We start from the raw sequence: 17,426 nt of genomic DNA, 5'->3' as shown, positions 1-17,426 counted from the left end.
CTAAGTGACTAAACCACTACGACATGTGTGTGTGTACAACTGAATCACTTTGCTGTACAGAAAAGCTAACACAACATTATAAATCAACTAGACTTCAAAAATAAAGAGTGAGACTCATCAGGTAGCCTCAAGGAAGTCTGAGGCTTAAAAGAAATTATCTATAGGAAGGAAATGTAGGAGAATTATGGTTTGGGGGTAGATCGCTGATAGCAGGCCTCTGAAGGAAGTCCCTGTTCTTAAGAACACCTCAGACACTAACAGGAAGAAGTCAAAAGCAAAAGTGTGATATCAAATGCCTGGAGTGTTTCTGTGGAGTAGCAGAAAGAGAAAGTACTGGGAGCAAGGAGATCTGTATTCACATTCCACTTGCACCACCCAAATGCTGCATGGCCCAGAGAGGGTAAGCAGCTCGTCCAAAGTCAAACAGCAAAGTGGTGGCTAAAGTGGGGCTTGAATCAAGTCCTTTGCTTTAAGTCCATGGCTGATGGCCATGGGTGATGTCATGGGTGAATCTTTGCATTTCTCTCATTCTCAGTCCCGAGAAAGAAAGAACCACAACTTGGAACTTCCACAGCAGCTCCTCAGTTGAGATTGGTCGCTGTCCCCAAGGGGAAGCTCTGGCATCTTCTCTCTCTGGGCCTAGATACCCTGCTGGGGTTCGCAGGACCAGGCTCAGACACTTCCTGGAGAAGCAGGAGCAGGACAGAGGCCACAGGCTAACACCAGTGCAGGAGGAAGCTGTAATGTGCAGCGACTCCAGCACACGAGAGGGGAGAACAAACGAGCTTTCTGTACAGCTGCTGGGATGTCAAACAGCTCTGCACACTTGCCCTGTCCCCCCCCCCCCGCGCCCTCCAGGCAAGAAAACAAAGAAGGTCGTGTGAACAGGGCTGTGATGAAAATAATGCCGCTGCATTTCTACCTTCTTCTGGGCTTGGAAACACAAACTCAAACCCTCGAGAGCTCAGTGCTGGCTGAGCACAGTCTATGGTTACACCAGCCCCTGTGTTTGCTGAGTGCCTGCTATGGATCCAGCTCTAGGCTAGAGGTGGTGGGAACACTAAGAAGGATAAACCTTGACCTCTGTTTAAACGGGGCTCTCAGCCTGGCTCAGAATACAGAATGAACCTCCAGGAAACCTTCTACTTCAGAACAATTATGTATGGGGCAGTAACAGACTGAGTCAGCGACACCCTTCAGTTTCATCTTTCGACCACTTATCCCTGAACCTGTATCAGACAACCACAGGCAAGAGGTGGCTTAGACACTGGCTTTGAAGCTCTTACCTTGCAAGGAGGAAACTAAGATGGCGACAAAAACGGAAACTAAGCACATTAGAGAGATACACCATCTCCCCTCAGTGTGACCAATGCCAATGACTAGTAAAACTTTAATGGTCAGCTTAGACTTCTGTCCATCCCCTGCTTGCTACTCTGGGCTTGCCCACTGCTTCCCTATCAGAACCTGTCATCCAGTTTCTGGGGGACCCACCTCCACAAACACAACTTTCATTTTCCTGTCTATTTGCGGTGGCTCAAGTCCACACTCACTGCTCAGCCTATTCAAATCCCACCCATTCTTCACTAAGCTCCCACCTCCCAAAATCTTTCCTGGCTGTTCCAGCCCACAGAAGCAGCCACGTTCCAAATCAGTATCATGTGGATTGTCTGCGAGTTCTTTTCACTGCGCTATGTTCTGACAGCTCTTGACTTCCTGCCAAGGAAGATATTCTCATGGGCTGTTTTGTTTGTTTGTGTGCCTCCACAACCTCTCTATAAGTTCCTAGAAAGCATAAACTATATCTTTGCACTCACTCCCCCTCCACCCTTCCTTATGTCCATCAAAGCATCTTCTACCCAATCGATGTTTTTTTTTTTTTTTTAAACTTTACATAATTGTATTAGTTTTGCCAAATATCAAAATGAATCCATCACAGGTATACTTGTGCTCCCCATCCTGAACCCTCCTCCCTCCTCCTTCCCCATACCATCCCTCTGGGTCGTCCCAGTGCATTAGCCCCAAGCATCCAGTATGGCATTTTCAAGTTGAGGAGGGGTGGAAATGGGACTAGGGGCTAGAGAAGAAGAGAAATTTGATTAATGTCACAAAATAAAACCAGAATAGAGACCCTGGGAACCAGGTGAAACTAGAACTCATTCGAACATTTATTGGGCACCTACTATGTGCCTATCACTGGGTAAGACACTACGAGATGAAACAGAATGACCTCCAGAGCCTATGACCAGAAAGCTCCCTGCACTGCAAGTGGCCTTAGGGCAGCTCTTTGTTAAGGGGTGGTACCAAAGAGGATAGAAGCACACTCACAGGCAAATAATGGCAACTAGAGAATCCATAACATACTGTAGGAATGTAGGACAAGAGCACCCAACCTTGCCTGCTATCCACAGGCCTGCAGCTGTCAGGATAGGCTACTGGAAGGAAGCAGAACTTGGGAATGGGTAGAAGCGCAGCAGGGCTCCATATGTGGGTGAGACACAGATGACACAGGGAAGGCATGCCGAAAGGTGGTCACTGCAACAGAAAGTGAACCTAGAAGCCAGAAAGGAGTTAGCTTGTGGAACCACTGCATCTTCCATTCCCTGCTCAACCTACATTAAGCCTTAGACAGGGGCCCTTTAATTGGCTTTCAGCTGATATATCACTGGTTCAGGCAGACAGAGCTTTTTACCCAGCCATCTCCATAGCTTACTGTTTCTCAAGTACCATTCTGAAAGAAATGATCTTTTATTTTCTTCAAACTTTAAACTTTTTATTTTGTATTGGGATAAAGCCAATTAATGGGCTTCCCTGGTGGTTCAGCTGGTAAAGAATCTGCCTGCAATGCGGGAGACCTGGGTTTGATCTCTGGGTTAGGAAGATCCCCTGGAGAAGGGAACGGCTACCCACTCCAGTATTCTGGCCTGGAAAATTCCATGGACTGTATAGTCCATGGGGTCCCAAGAGTTGGACATGACTGAGCAACTTTAGCTTTCACTTTTCACATAGCCAATTAACAATGCTGTGATAGTTTCAGGCGAACAGTGAAGGGACTCAGCCATCCATATACACGTATCCATTCTTCCCCAAACCCCTCTTCCATCCAGGCTGCCACATAACATTGAGCAGAGTTCCCTACGCTATACAGTAGGTCCTTGTGTGTTATCCATTTTGAATATAGTCACATGTACATGACCTTCCCAAACTCCCTAACTATACCTTTCCCTCCAGCAACCATAAATTGGAAGACAGAGTCTTAACCACTAACTGCCAAGGAAGTCCCCCAAGAAACAAATTTTTGACTATGCATTGGAGGGGGGTGATTCAGCTCTCCTGGAGATGGTCCAGCCACAGGCCCTCCTGGAGGGTGACAGCACAGAGAACCAGGAGCACTGGGGCTGGAGGGGAGGGTGGAGCCAAACCGGCTTAGCCAGGGCCCCAACATGCTTCCTGACCAGCAGGGAGCTGAAATCTCAGAGACATGTGTGGACCCCAGGAAGGCTCTTATATCAGGGCTCAGCTGAGACATCAGAAAGAATTTCATAACCGCAAACTCTAGAAACACTGCTGACTTAGCTGAGTCCAAAGGTGTGTTCTACAATCTCTTTACAAAATCTTTTCAAGATTGCTACCTAGACCTGTGTTTACAAAGCCCTGTGCACACACAGCCTTACTTCCACTCCACCTGCCTCCCCGCTCTCAAGAGGAGGAGCTGGGTCTTTGTGCCTCTGTTTCCTTTTCTGTAAAATGGGGACAGTGACCTGCCTACCTGCCCACCTACCCCAACGTGGAGGCTCATGATCAAATGACGTAACAGAGGAGAAGCTGCCTGACCCAGCTCCCCACTATGAGCTCTTCAAAACAATGGCCCACTGGGCTTCAAGCATCATCCTGCCCATATCTGCAACCATTTGCTGGGTACTTCCCACATGTCAGGATACGCCCCTTATATCTGTGCCAGGGAACAGGAAATGTGTCATTTTGAAAGCTGCTCAGAACTGTTATCCTAGTAAGAAAGACAAAAGGCTGCATCATGGGGAAGGGGGTTGGTCAGAGATGGCTTTTTATATAGGAAGAACTTTAAAGGGTCTTTGATTCTAGAAAAGAGATGCCCAAGGCCCTTTCAGGGAGAGGTTGTAATAAGAATCTAAACTTCCTACATGTGAAAGAATAGGGGGTCTCTTAAGGGGTAAGTATAAGGGCAGTAGCAGATTTGGGATTGAGGTCCTGGAAGACCCCAGCATCGTGGCAGAGGTCAGGAGTCAGAGGAGCAGAGGTGTCCGCTACCCCTCTTTTAAGGTGTTTCCTTTTCTGTGCAGAAATGCCTCTCACTACCCCCACACCTTCCATGAAACTCAGTTTACCCGGCAACCAGTCTCAGGGACAAGGCAGGCCCTTGGAAACCGACCTGAGTCCATGCCTGAGACAGGGTCACAGAGGAAGTGCTGGTTTGTCTTGAAGGAGGAAGGGGTCCGTGAGTCCAAGGTCCTGAGGCATCAAAGAGGGTGTGAGCACTCCTTGGAGAGACCCAGAAATGCTGAGTCAGGAACAGGATTTCCTGTTGCCCTGGAATGGAATGCTCATTATTCTTATTTGAACAGTAAAAGAGAGGATCCCAGGAGGCTGGAAAACAGCCCCGTGAAACAGGGACCATCTCAGGACAAAGAAACGGAGCCCAGCAGAGTGAAGCTGCCTGAGGTCACAGCAGCAGAGCCAGGCTTGCACCTGGGCCTGGGGGCTAGGGCTCATCAGCCTCCTGCTCCTAGCCCGTCCTCCTACTGGGGCCCTCCGCTGCCTCTCAGCCATGCTTCTTGCCCCTGTCCTGCTCCAAAAGACCAGTAGGAGTGACTTCCCTGGTGGTCCAGTGGCTAAGACTCCATACTCCCAAAGCACAGGGCCTGGGTTCGATCCCTGATCAGGAAATTAGATCCCACAGGCTGCATGCCACAACTAAGACCCAGAGCAGCCAAATAAATAAAAATAAATAAATAAATAATGGGTAGGAGCAATTCAATGGCACCCCACTCTTGTAGTCTTGCCTGGAAAATCCCATGGACCGAGGAGCCTGGTAGGCTGAAGTCCATGGGGTTGCTAAGAGTCGGACATGACTGGCGACTTCACTTTCCCTTTTCACTTTCATGCATTGGAGAAGGAAATGGCAACCCACTCCAGTGTTCTTGCCTGGAGAATCCCAGGGACGGGGGAGCCTGGTGGGCTGCCGTCTATGGGGTCACACAGAGTTGGACATGACTGAAGCGACTCAGCAGCAGCAGCAGCAGCAGGAGCAATTCATCCTAGAACCAGACTGCAGACCCTCAGCAGTCAAGTTCTCCTTTTTAGCTGGTGGGCCCTGAGCCCAGGGTGACAAATGAACCTCGCCCCCAGGAGGGGAGGATAATTCATCACCCTCTGGGCCCTATGGCCAGGCCACCAGGGGCCAGCACATCAGGATTCAAGAATAGGGTTTTGAGGCTTAGATGCTGGCAGCAGGGGATGGGGTTGGGCAGGGAAGCAGGGCCAGCCATGGACATGGATGAAACAGTGACCACTGGGCTCTCAGCAGATTCCACTGAAAACCAGCAAAAGCACTAAACAACAGTACCACCTCCTCCCCTGTTCTCTGGAGGGGACCCAAGGGTCACAGGCAAAAAGAAAACCCGAGGCAACTTGGTGCCTCACAGAGAGCACTGGACCAGAAGTCAGAAGTCATGGGTTTGAATCCCAGCTCTGATGCTTCCCTCAGCAGATTAGTTAGGTTCTCCAAGCTTCAGTTTCCTCATCTGCAAAATGGGAGAAACACCTGCCACCCTGTAGGGCTGCAAGAGGATTAAATTAGGTAATGGCCGTGACCAGAGCAGGACCTGCTCTAGAGAAGATGCACAGTCCCCAGTGCCCAGAGCTCTCTTCCCTTCTTCCACCCCAGCACTTCCTGCGGGACAAGACAGGACAGGACTCCGGGACGTGGACAGTGGTTCTGAAACTGGGCTTCTGGGAGGCTCCTCTCAGGCTGTTGGACAGAGGGCAGGGAAGGAAGGCAGGCGGACCTCTGTTCTCTTCTCCCTCCTCTCCAGTAACCGCACCTTCACTTTGATGTGTTTCTAGTCTGTCCTCTAACCCAGAAGAAGCCACTTTTTTAAAGTTTTGCTGCTTAAATAGTAAACGACTCTGGAGTAGGTCAGGAGCAGACATACTTTTCCCACACGGGGCCTGACTATAAATATTTTAGGCTTTGAGGGCCAGGAATGAAAATCAAGGATATTATATAACAAAGGAGAAAATGAAATTTCCATAAAATTTAAATTGATGAAGCTCAAAATATGGTAAGAATTGAGTTTATACAATTTTATTTTGTTTTCTGAAATAGGTCTTCCAATGGGAAGAATGAAAATTGGTGGGGGGAGAGGGGGTGACATTTTGTTTAATTGGGGTCCAATGTTAGCGTCCAACCAACAAATTTATTGGAACTGCTCATCTGTAAAACCCATTCTTAGCTCCAGGGCCACTCAAAATAGGTGGCAAACTGGATTTGGCTGTAGGGCTGTCCTAGCCATTCACCCCCTGGACTGCACAAGGTAGGAGCCCTCGCAGGGTACAGCTGGGCTCTAAGGCCTGTTGAAGACTGCGCTGGGGGCTGGAGGAATCTCCACGAGAGAGACTGTCAAGGCTGCTGCATCTTCTCTGTGGGAGGCCCTCACATGACTTCTCACCTGCACTGCCAGAGCCCTGGCGCTTTACTGAGCTGATGGTTACCTGAGGCCCTAACTCCTACCCCTGGCCTCGGCTCTTACCCCTCAACTTGATCTCCCCAGCAATGGAGAGTACAGGGAAACCAAACTCTCTCCTTTGCCCTCATAACACACCTCTTCCCAAGCACTGCCTCTCCCAACAGCATCTCTCAGAAAGCTTTCTTACAGAACCATTGCAGCCGGCTTCTAAAAGTAGAGACAGGGACTTCCCTGGTGGTCCAGCAGCTAAGACTTCATGCTCCCAATGCAGGGGGCCCAGGTTCGGCCCCTGCTCAGGGAACTTGATCCCACATGGTGCAACTAAAAGATTCCACATGCTGCAACTAAGACATGGCACAGCTAGTTAGCTAGCTAGCTAAACAAGTAAGTAAATAAATAAATAAATGTAGAGACAAAGAAGAAGAACACTTTGCTGGAGTTCTGGGGCTCCCCAAAGACCTTGAATCCCCTCTACTTCTGGGAGAAGGAAGGCAACACCATCAGCCTCCAGGGGAGATCTCTGTCTCTGGCCCTGATGGGACCTATTTTCATCACTTATAAAAGAGGAATGATTACATTTGCCTTGCCCACCTTGTGTTGCTATCAGAACATCAAATTATCTATGAAAATAAAATAGAAACACCATGAAAAAAGTTAAAGTAGCAAAGAGAACAAGATCTGGCATGAAGGGAAAAACACAGAAGACTTCAACCACTTTAAATTCTTCCACAGTGAAAACATTAAGTATCTTCACAAAACTCTTAAGCTACCGAAAATACCCCGAAACTGTGAAAGAGTATTGGCAAAACCAGAAGGAAATATGCTGGTGACCTAGTAAACAGGTTCAGTATTTCTAGTTTTAACTACTATCAATCAGCCACAACCTTTGACCTGGTATTCTACCCCTGGGAATAGGCTTGGCAAAAATAATGCAGAGAGAGGAAATTCAACAAATACACTCATAGAAACACTTATTTTTAGTTGTGAAAAACAACAGGGTGAGTTAAGTAAATGGGGGATGTTTATATAGCAGAGTAATATGTTAGTGAAAATATGTGGACTGTATCTATTTTTTCTAAAGAGCCAGTATTCTTCAAAATTATCTTGTCATAAAAGTCAAAGCAAAGCTGAAGAACTGTTCCAGATTAAAGGATGCTAAAGTGATATGACAAGGAGATGCGATACATGATTGTCACTGGATCTTATTCCACAGAGAGAAAAACTGCTCTAAATGGGAAAATTGACAGAATTGGAACAAGGATGATAGTTTAGACAAAAACATTATATTGGAGTGAAATGTTCTGAACTTGAAAGCTGTACTATGGTTATGAAAGAGCAGGCCCATGTCCTTTGGAGACGCATAATGAAGAATAAAAGATAAAGAGGTATAATGTCCGTACTCAATTCTCAAATAGTTCAGAAACAACAGGCGGGTAGGTAGACAGACAAAAAGAAAGAAGGGAAGAAGGAAAGGAGGCAGGAAGGAAGGAGCACGAGGGGAGAGGAACAGGACAAGGAGTAGAGAGTGGGGGGAGAAAGGAGAGAACAAGAGAGGAGGTGACAAAATGTTAAAGACTGGTATGTGTTTAAAGGATATATGGGAGTTCTGTTATCCTGAAAATGTTTCTATCAAAGTTGAAATAATTTCAAAACAAAGAAATTTTTAGGCTATATGGACTCTGGATACATGGAAAGGTATCCATAAATCTACGTGGAGTCAAAAAACAACCCAACACAAGATGTACATTCTGACGATAAATAAGCAGAAAGGAAAGCACATCCCGTAGATAGAGGTATATGATGGTTTCAGTTATCTCCACACAGAACCTCCCTCCAGCTCTTACAGCTTTCCCATGCAGACCAGCTCAGTGAGCGCACTCCCTCCATGTGCTAGCTGCTGAGTGAAGCCCGAGCGATGCAGCCACTTTGTTTGAGTGGCTTTGTGCTTTGTTTGCCTGACAATGACTGATAAAGGCACCTCCCTCTCTCCTCCAGGGCTTCTGTCATCCAGGGCCCCTGCAGTTGCCTGTCCTCCTGGCAGCCACAGCCTTTCATCCCTCTCCACGTGCCTTCCTGCCCAAGCCTGGACCTGCTGCCTCTCAGTCTTTGGCAGAGCCCTGACCTCGAGGTGGTTATGCATCATCTCCAGAATGAGACCATGCAAAGCTGCCCCACCTAGGGTGACGGCTTCCTCCGCTGAACACTTGGCACAAGGTTGGGGTCCCTCTATTAGCTCATAGCCTGTTCCAACCTTTCATTTTGCTTTTTAATTTTGTAAATATTTATTTATTTGGCTGCACCAGGTCATAGTTATGGCATGTGGAATCTTTGGGCTTCCAGGTGGCTAAGCTGTAAAGAACCTGTCTGCAATGTAGGAGACGCATGAGATGCAGTTTCAATCCCTGGGTTGGGAAGATCCCCTTGAAGAGACAATGGCAACCCACTCTAGTTGGCAACCCATTCTTGCCTGGAGAATTCCATGGACAGAGGAGCCTGGTGGGCTACTGTCCATAGGGTCACACAGAGTCAGGCATGACTGAAGTGACTGAACACGCATGCACGCCCATGGGATCTTTAGTTGCAACATGTGGAATCTTTCAGTTGCAGCACATGGGATCTAGTTCCCTGATGAGGGATTGAATCTGAGCCCCCTGCATTGGGAGTGTGGAGTCTTAGCCACTGGACCACCAGGTAAGTCCCCATTTCATTAGCTTTTGAGGAAAGTATCCCTGTGTCCCTTCATCTCTTACGGGGCATGGCCTGAGCCCTAAGTCTCCACCACCCATCACAGTGCCCAGCACACAGTGGATATCTGGGGAGAATCTGTGGACTATGACAATGACCTATAGTACAGATGTGCACGTACTCATCCACACACACTCACTCATCTTTTGGAAACCACTGGCTTGTTATGGCCCCAAAGATTTTCTTGCCACTAACACCAAGCTGAGAGTTTCCTAGGCCCAGCACAGCACGCTCAGTGTGAGCAGTAAGAAAGTTTTTTGGCATGAGTGACCAGTTGCCACTGTAAAAGTTCTCTGAGCCTCAGTTTTCACATCTGTAAAGTGGGAGTGTGATCCAGTTCATATTGTTCTGGAAGATGAGAAGTACTTGGCGCAGAAACTGACATGAGGGCATTAGACTCTTAACTTAGGTTAGTCTCTTTCACTTTCCTAGCAGCAGGAAACCTAAGCATGTGTGTGATCAGAGGCACCAGAACCCCATGCCAGGACTTTAGACAGGGCTCTGGCCAGAGACATTTCTGGCTTTTATTTCTGAATTTCTCTGAGATTTGCTGTGCTGCATGAAGTGGACTTTTCCACTTGGCTTCTCCTTGATAAAGTAGGTCGCCTGTATTTCTTGAGCCAATTACCTAACATTTTGGAGGCTGAATTTCTTCATTTGTTAAATGGGAATAGGAACTACCTCACAAGGTGCTATAAGGGTTAAATACAACAATGTGTATCCACTACTATGTATAACATAGATAAACAACAAGGTCCTTCTGCATAGCACAGGGAGCTAGATTCAATACCTTATAATAACCTAAAATGGAAAGAACCTGAAAAAGAATATATATATGGCAAAGAGTCGGACACGACCGCACAAATATGCAAAGCATGGCATATGTATTTTATGCTGTAGCACAGTACTTTCTGATTCTATGAATTTGACTTTTATAGATATCTCGTATAAGTAGAATCAAACAGTATTTGAGACACCATCTGATCTTGACCTTGAAGGAAAAGTTTAATTTTCCCTCCAAGAGTGAGGAAAGACCGAGAGCAGAGAGAAGTCACAGAAGATGTGGGGACTTCTGGCCTCTGCATGGTACGGTCGGGGCGCTCAGAATAGGAGAGCAGATATGGCCCTGCCTTCAGAGCTGACAGCTCAGTACAAACACACGACAGACAGGCCTAATCTTCTCTCTGGGACCCCAGGGCCTGAGCACGGCTCTGGCTGCCCTTGGTCTCTGCAACCCGCCCCCAGGAGCTTAGCACTTGGGGGAATGTTAACTCTGGGCCTCAAGCAGACACAAAAGAGGAGAGGATGTGTGGGCGTGAGAAATAGCCAGGGACAGATTAGACGGTAAGACTCAGAAATAAAAATAGTTACTGGTTAAGGCTGCTAATCTTGTATGGGCTTAAACTGGTCTCCTTAAATGTTTTATTGTTTTAAAAAAAAAAGCTTTCACCCAAAATAAATCTCATAGATCTATATACACTGTTATAAAAAGATACTCAGTGTATTTCATTAAGTGAGAAAGGCAAGTTGTAGATTGTTCTGGTCATATGACTGCATCCGGGTCAACATACACTTGCTTTAAAGTTTGGAAAGACAACAGAAGACAATTACCATCAAAGTCTACCTGTGGATGTGAGACTTGGAGGGAGGGCAGATGGAGGTTTACTCTAACTTTTCACAACTTTATGATATATGCCATGCATTACTTCTACAATAAATTTTTTTAATTTAAAAAGATATAATAGGGACTTCCCCGGGGGTCCAATGGTTAAGACTTCACCTTTCAATAAGTGGGGTGAAGTTTCGATCCCTGGTCAGGGAAGTAAGATCCCACAGGCGTTGTGGCCAAAAAACCAAAACATAACATAGAAACAGCATTGTAACAAATTCAATAAGGATTTTTAAAAACAGAACACATTAAGAAAAAAAATCTTTTGTTGAAAAAAAAAAAAGACGAAATAATAAAAGCCCCTTTGCCTCCAAGGTCATCTTGGAAACCCTTTTCCCAAAGACAGAGACAGGTAAATACAAATACCTATTATTTTTTTTTTCTATATATAGTTTTATGGCTAGACTGAGCTTGAGAACCCAGCCTAGGTACACTTGAGCTCTATGTATTTCCTAGAGGTTTTTCTTTCTCTCCTAAAAGAAGATGTCCTAGCTAAGATGCATGTGGGGTGGGTGATCTTAACCATACAGGATCTCATCAGGAGACTCAAGTCCGGCAAGCAGCTTTCCCTGCTCATCTTAGGGAATTCCTCAGCCTGTTTACAAAGGATGAGGCTTCAGAGGAGTGGCTCCTTGTGTAGCCCAAAGTTCCTATCCCTATAAAAGGGGACCCTGCAGGTTAAGTGCCCAGCACCATGCCTGGCACACATGAGCCTCCTGTAAATATCAGGGCTCTGGCCACTCTCTTCACCAGGGGAGCCAGGGAGGGGATGATGGGATGAGTGGAGTACTGGGGAGGTAGGCTCCCTGAGAGAGGTGAGGGCTATAGATAAAAGTTGAATTTATTTACATATAGAGAGGTTTTCCTCTGTTTTGTTTAACTAGCACAGTGGAATTGAAAATCTTCTCTAAGTTTCACCTCCTCCATTGCTGGCTCTGTGACTTTGGACAAATCACCTCCCCTCTCTGGGTCTCACTTTCCTTGTTTATAAAATGGAGATCTGCACTAAATTCTTGTTGAGATTCAGTTCAACAGTAACATTTTATGATTTTATGTTCATGCAATAATATTGGGTTGGCCAAAAAAGTTCATTTGGGTTTTTCTGTAACATCTTACAAAGAACCCAAAAGAACTTTTTGGCCAACTCAGTGCAATAAAGCAAGAAAAGTAATATAGCATAGGAAAGAAGAAACCATTGACCATTTTATGCTGCTTACATTAAATTACTTTGTACCCTTAGACACACAGTAGTCATCACTGGCCCTATCCACCAGCGCCCTTTCCCAGGGAGCATCAATCCTTCCCAAATACTTTCCCTTCTGACTCTGCTACCTGTCCCCAAGGTCAAACAAAAAAGACTATCCCACAAAATAATGCCCCCCCTTCCCAAAAGCATTCAAATTAAAGAAAAGATCAGTTTGTTTTGTGGGTCCTTTTAGTGTGGTGGCCAGAGCTCTAGAGGAGTCAGATCATCAGTCCCCACCCTTGTCTATCACCCGCTTACCATGTGACCTTGGACAAGCCACTTCCCCTCTCTAGTCTTAGCCTCATCTATCAGACCAGGGGTTAGATGGGTTTCTCTTTATGAGCCCAGCTCCACCCAACAGTGGCTACCCAGGCTGGGAGAGGCCGGAAACTGCAGAAACAGCCAGCCACCTCCAGCATCCCCAGTAGGCTGGTGCCAGAATGTGAGCCAGAAAATCAAGTGAGGTGTGCAGGGCCAGGCGGGCCCCAGCCGTGCCCAGGACTCTCAGGCCAGGGCACGCTGTCCAGATCCAAAGCTGGATTCTGCAGCTTTTCTCACAGATGTTCTCTTATTTTTAAGATAAGGGCATACCTCTGTCTAGTCTTAGGAACTTTGCCAGGATGGGAGTGGGATAAGGGGAGCCGAGCTTTTGATCTGGTCAAGCCAAACTTGCCAGAATCCCAGTTCCTTTTCCTCAGAAAGGAACAGAATTGGTCTCATTGGCTGTGGGAAGCAGAAATACAATGACCTGGGGATGAGTCAAACAATAACAGCAATAATCATCCTTCTTATTTGCCCAACAGTTTATGTCTTTATCACAGTGGATCCTCACCTGCATGTGTGAAGTAGGTGATATAGATGCTATCACCTCAGGTTACAGATGAGGGGGACTGAGTTCCAGACTGGGTACCAGAGTGCTATGGGTCTCATGGCTGATACACACCCAGACTAACCTTCCAAAGGCATTAGAATCATGCACTTCAGGAGCCAGAAGAGGGCAGGGAGTAAAGTCAAAGATTCCTTGTTAAAACGTGGCTTCAGTTCAGATACATATACATACAGGAAAATGTACATATACAAGTATGGCCTAACCTGTATGCATGAAATGAACACATCAGTGAAACAGGCACCTGGATCAAGAAACACAACAATATCCTCCCCACAGAAGTCCCTCTCATGCCCCCTTTCAGCCACTAGTCCCTCACTATTAGAATCACTAACAGAATCACTATTCTGATTTCTAGCATCAAGGATTCATTCTGCCTGTCTTGAACTTGACACCAATGGGATGATATAGTATGACTCTTCTGAGTCTGCCTTCCTTCATTCAACATGATGTTTTTGAGCTCCACCTGTCATTACAGGTAAAAAACGAAAAGTAACTCTCACTCATTTTCATTTTTGCACAGTATGGACTTAATGAGGAGCTAACCCTGAATATTCACTGGAAGGACTGATGCTGAAGCTGAAGCTCCAGTTTTTGGTCATCTGATGCAAATGGATGACTCATTGGAAAAGTCCCTGATGCTGGGAAAGATTGAGGGCAGAGGGAGATGAGGGCATCAGAGGATGAAATGACTGGACGGCATCACTGATGCAATGGACATGAACGTGGGCAAACTCCGGGAGATGGTGAGGGACAGGGAGGCCTGGCATGCTACAGTCCACGGGGCTGCAAAGAGTCAGACACAACTGACCAACTGAACCAGAACAAAAATCAGTGAAACAGCCCTGAGTCTAGGTAAGGGTAGAGAGCCGAAGAAGGTTTACACACTGCTCCTCCCAAATGTAAGAACAAGCCCTACTGCTATTCCTTCTGGGAGACCCCCACTGTCCTCCCAGGGGGTCCGGAGGTGGGAGACGGGGTCTTGACACCCTAACTTAAAGGCAGTTTAAGTTCAAAAGCAGAGGCTCTGCTAGGTGCTCACTCAACACCTAGTACCAGCTCTGTGTGGAGCCCTGCAGGCTCAGCATCCCATTTCATCCCTACAATCATGAGGTGGCTACTGTTACTATTTCTATCTTATGGGTAAATAAAACAAAAACCAAGAAACTCAGAGTCAGAGAGGTCAAGTAAGTTGTCCTAAGGTTGCACAGCTAGGAAGCACACAAACCTCAACCTGTCTATGTTGGCAGGAAGCTTGCACACTAGTCTCTAATTGTATATCCAGCCTCAGCTAGCACTGCCTGTCCCCAGCTCATGTTCCATGGCCACACAGGCCTCCGGCCAGCAACTCAGGGCCCAGGCTCTCCCCACCTCCGGGCCTGTGTCCAGGCTGCTTTCCCTGCCTGCACACTTGTCCTCTGCCACCTCCTTGGAGCAGCCTCCCCTGACCACCCAGGCCCAACTGTACTCCCCACTCAATGTGTCCCACACCCTCCTCTCATAGCCCACCATGCACTCTGGAGTGATGTGTCCTTTTGCAACCCCTCCATCATGTGTTCAATGTCTTCCTCCACCAACTGAACACAAGCCACTAGGGGACAGGAAAGTCTATTTTGTCACTGTGTCAGATAATGCCTGGCACACAGTGAGCCTGCGCAGGAGAGGGGAAGAAAGACAGACAGGGCTACCCGCTCTGAAGGCAGCTCTAGTTTCAGCCTGTTTATGGCCCCAGGCAAGACCCTTCCTCTCTCTGAGCCTCCGTTTCCTCAACGGTCAGATGAGGGGCTTGGAAGAAAAACCTCTACAGGCCTTCCATCTCACCTGGCCTCTAGACCACAAATCCTAGGACAGCAAGCCATGAAAAATGCCTTAGGCCTCTGCTGTCTTTCACTCGCCCTGTGTCCAGCTGGCATCTAAGGAAAGTTTCAGGTTGTGTGTGGGGTAGGGGGCAGTGGTCCTCCAAGGTTCCCCAGGCCGTGAGGTACATGTGGCCTTCATACTCTGTTGTAGGTAGAGGCCCCAGAAACATGAGGTCTCTTCCCGTTCTAATATCTCTGATGTACCGAGTCAGGGAGAGACAGAACTAAGAAGGAATGATAGATGAATTCCACAGGAAACTGCTGCTACTTCCTTCTTCAGAGCCCAACACCAACAACCCATCCCGACTTCTCAGTTTCAGCCCACCTGAGATAATCCCAGTCAACACTGCCCTTGTTGTGCCCACAGCCATGGCCAGGCTGGAGCTCCAGGGGCAAAGACTCCCTGTGTCATGCTCATCTCTGTAGCTGGAGCACTTAGCACAGACACCTACACACAGGATGTGGCCAACACAAGGCCGTCGAATCAAAAGCCACTATAGAGGAGTCTCCCCTAGTAGTCCAGTGGTTTAAGTCTTTGCACTTCCAATGTAGGGGTATGAAAAGTTATGATAAACCTAGACAGCTTAATATGCAGAGATATCATATTAAAATGTCTGCATATTAAAAAGCAGAGACATCACTTTGCCAACAAACATCTGTATAGCCAAAGCTATGGCTTTTCCAGTAGTCATGTATGGATATGAGAGTTGGATCATAAAGAAAGCTGCGTACTGAAGAACTGACACTTTCAAATAGTGGTGTTGGAGAAGACTCTTGAGAGTCGCTTGGACTGCAAGGAGATCAAACCAGTCAATCCTAAAGGAAATCAATTCTGAATATTCACTGGAAGGGCTGATGCTGAGGCTGAAGCTCCAATACTTGGGCCACCTGATGTGAAGAGCCAACTGACTGGAAAAGACACTGATCCTGGCTTAAGACTGAAGATAGGAGGAGAAGGGGGTTGACAGAGGCTGAGATGGTTGGATGGCATCACTGACTCAATGGACATGAATTTGAACAGCTCCGGGAGATGGTGAAGGACAGGGAAGCCTGCTGTGCTGCAGCCCATAGGGTTACAGAGTCGGACACGACTGGGCAACTGAACAACAAGGTGACTTCCCTCGTGGTCCAGTGGTTAAGTGTTTCAGTTTCCAACATAGGGGGTGAGGGTTCAATCCCTGGTCAGGGAACTAAGATCCCACATGCCTTGTGGCACGTCCAAAAGTTTTGAAAATTAAATTTAAGAAGCCACTGGTAGGGCTTGCCAGGGTCTGTTGCTGAGGGGCCACTTTCTCCCTGACATCACAAGTCAGGAGAAGCACCCAAGTCAAAGAGAACCTTGCTTCCCACTCAGAGGCAGAGTCCAGGTGACCGCCCTTCAGCCTCCCCCCAGCCCTTCCCAGGTTCTGGACTGCCAGGGGCAGCGGCTCAGACAGAATGCTGAGGAATCTCCCCTTCGGGGGTCTCTGTAGATACTTGCTCCCTGACCTAGCCAGTCAGCCAGGACAAGCACTTCCTGAACCTGAAGTAAGTGCACTTTCTTTTTTCTTTTTTGGCCATGCCACGTGTCTTGCAGGATCTTAGTTCTTAGTTCCCCTATCAGGAACTGAACCCAGACCCGACAGTGAAAGTTCCAAGTCCTAACCACTGGACCACCAGGGAACTCCCATAACTGCACTTTCCATTCTTCCCTGACTAAGGCTCCTCTGACTTTGAAGCTTTTTCTAGTTTTTCTTCAAAAATAAAAGTACCCAGTGACCCAGTTTCTAGTTATCCATCTTAACGAAACAATCAAAAACAGGATCAGAAATTTCTGCTAAGAGATGTTCATTGCAGCTTTAGTAATGAAAATTTTTTTAAATGGAAACTGCATATTTTTAAAAGTAGGGGAAAAGGCTGAATAATTGAGGCATGAATGTACAAGGAAATGTAAAATTGCATTAAGATATTTAATGACATGAGCAAACCTGTATAATACATTAAGATGTAATATTCAAAGCTGTAGTGGACTTCCCTGGTGGCCCAGGGATTAAGACTGTGCTTCCACTGCAGGGGGCGTGGGTTTGATCAATGGTTGGGGAACTAAGATCTCAAAAGCAACACGGTATGGCCAAATTTTTTAAAAAACTGTGGTAAAACACTAACAAATTCAATATGATCCTAATGCTTAAAATAAAAGGAAGTAAATATATACATTTATTTGCAAACAATAAAGAAAGAAAGATAAAAGGAAGTAAAAGATGAGTCCTGACACAAGAGCTCTTTAAAGGGAAAGGCTCCTGTTCCCACCGCAGATACA

General features: G+C 46.8%; 1 protein-coding gene across 3 annotated transcripts in view; it reads right to left on the bottom strand.

Annotated features, from left to right (window-relative positions):
- DAPK2 (death associated protein kinase 2) overlaps nucleotides 1-17,426 on the bottom strand; it is a 140,348-nt gene that overhangs the window by 113,688 nt on the left and 9,234 nt on the right. The window lies entirely within an intron of this gene.

The sequence above is a fragment of the Bos indicus x Bos taurus genome, chromosome 10, assembly GCF_003369695.1.
Source record: "Bos indicus x Bos taurus breed Angus x Brahman F1 hybrid chromosome 10, Bos_hybrid_MaternalHap_v2.0, whole genome shotgun sequence".
Lineage (NCBI taxonomy): Eukaryota > Metazoa > Chordata > Mammalia > Artiodactyla > Bovidae > Bos > Bos indicus x Bos taurus.
Note: the sequence above shows the minus strand (reverse complement) of the source record. Positions and strands in the feature narration are given on the sequence as shown.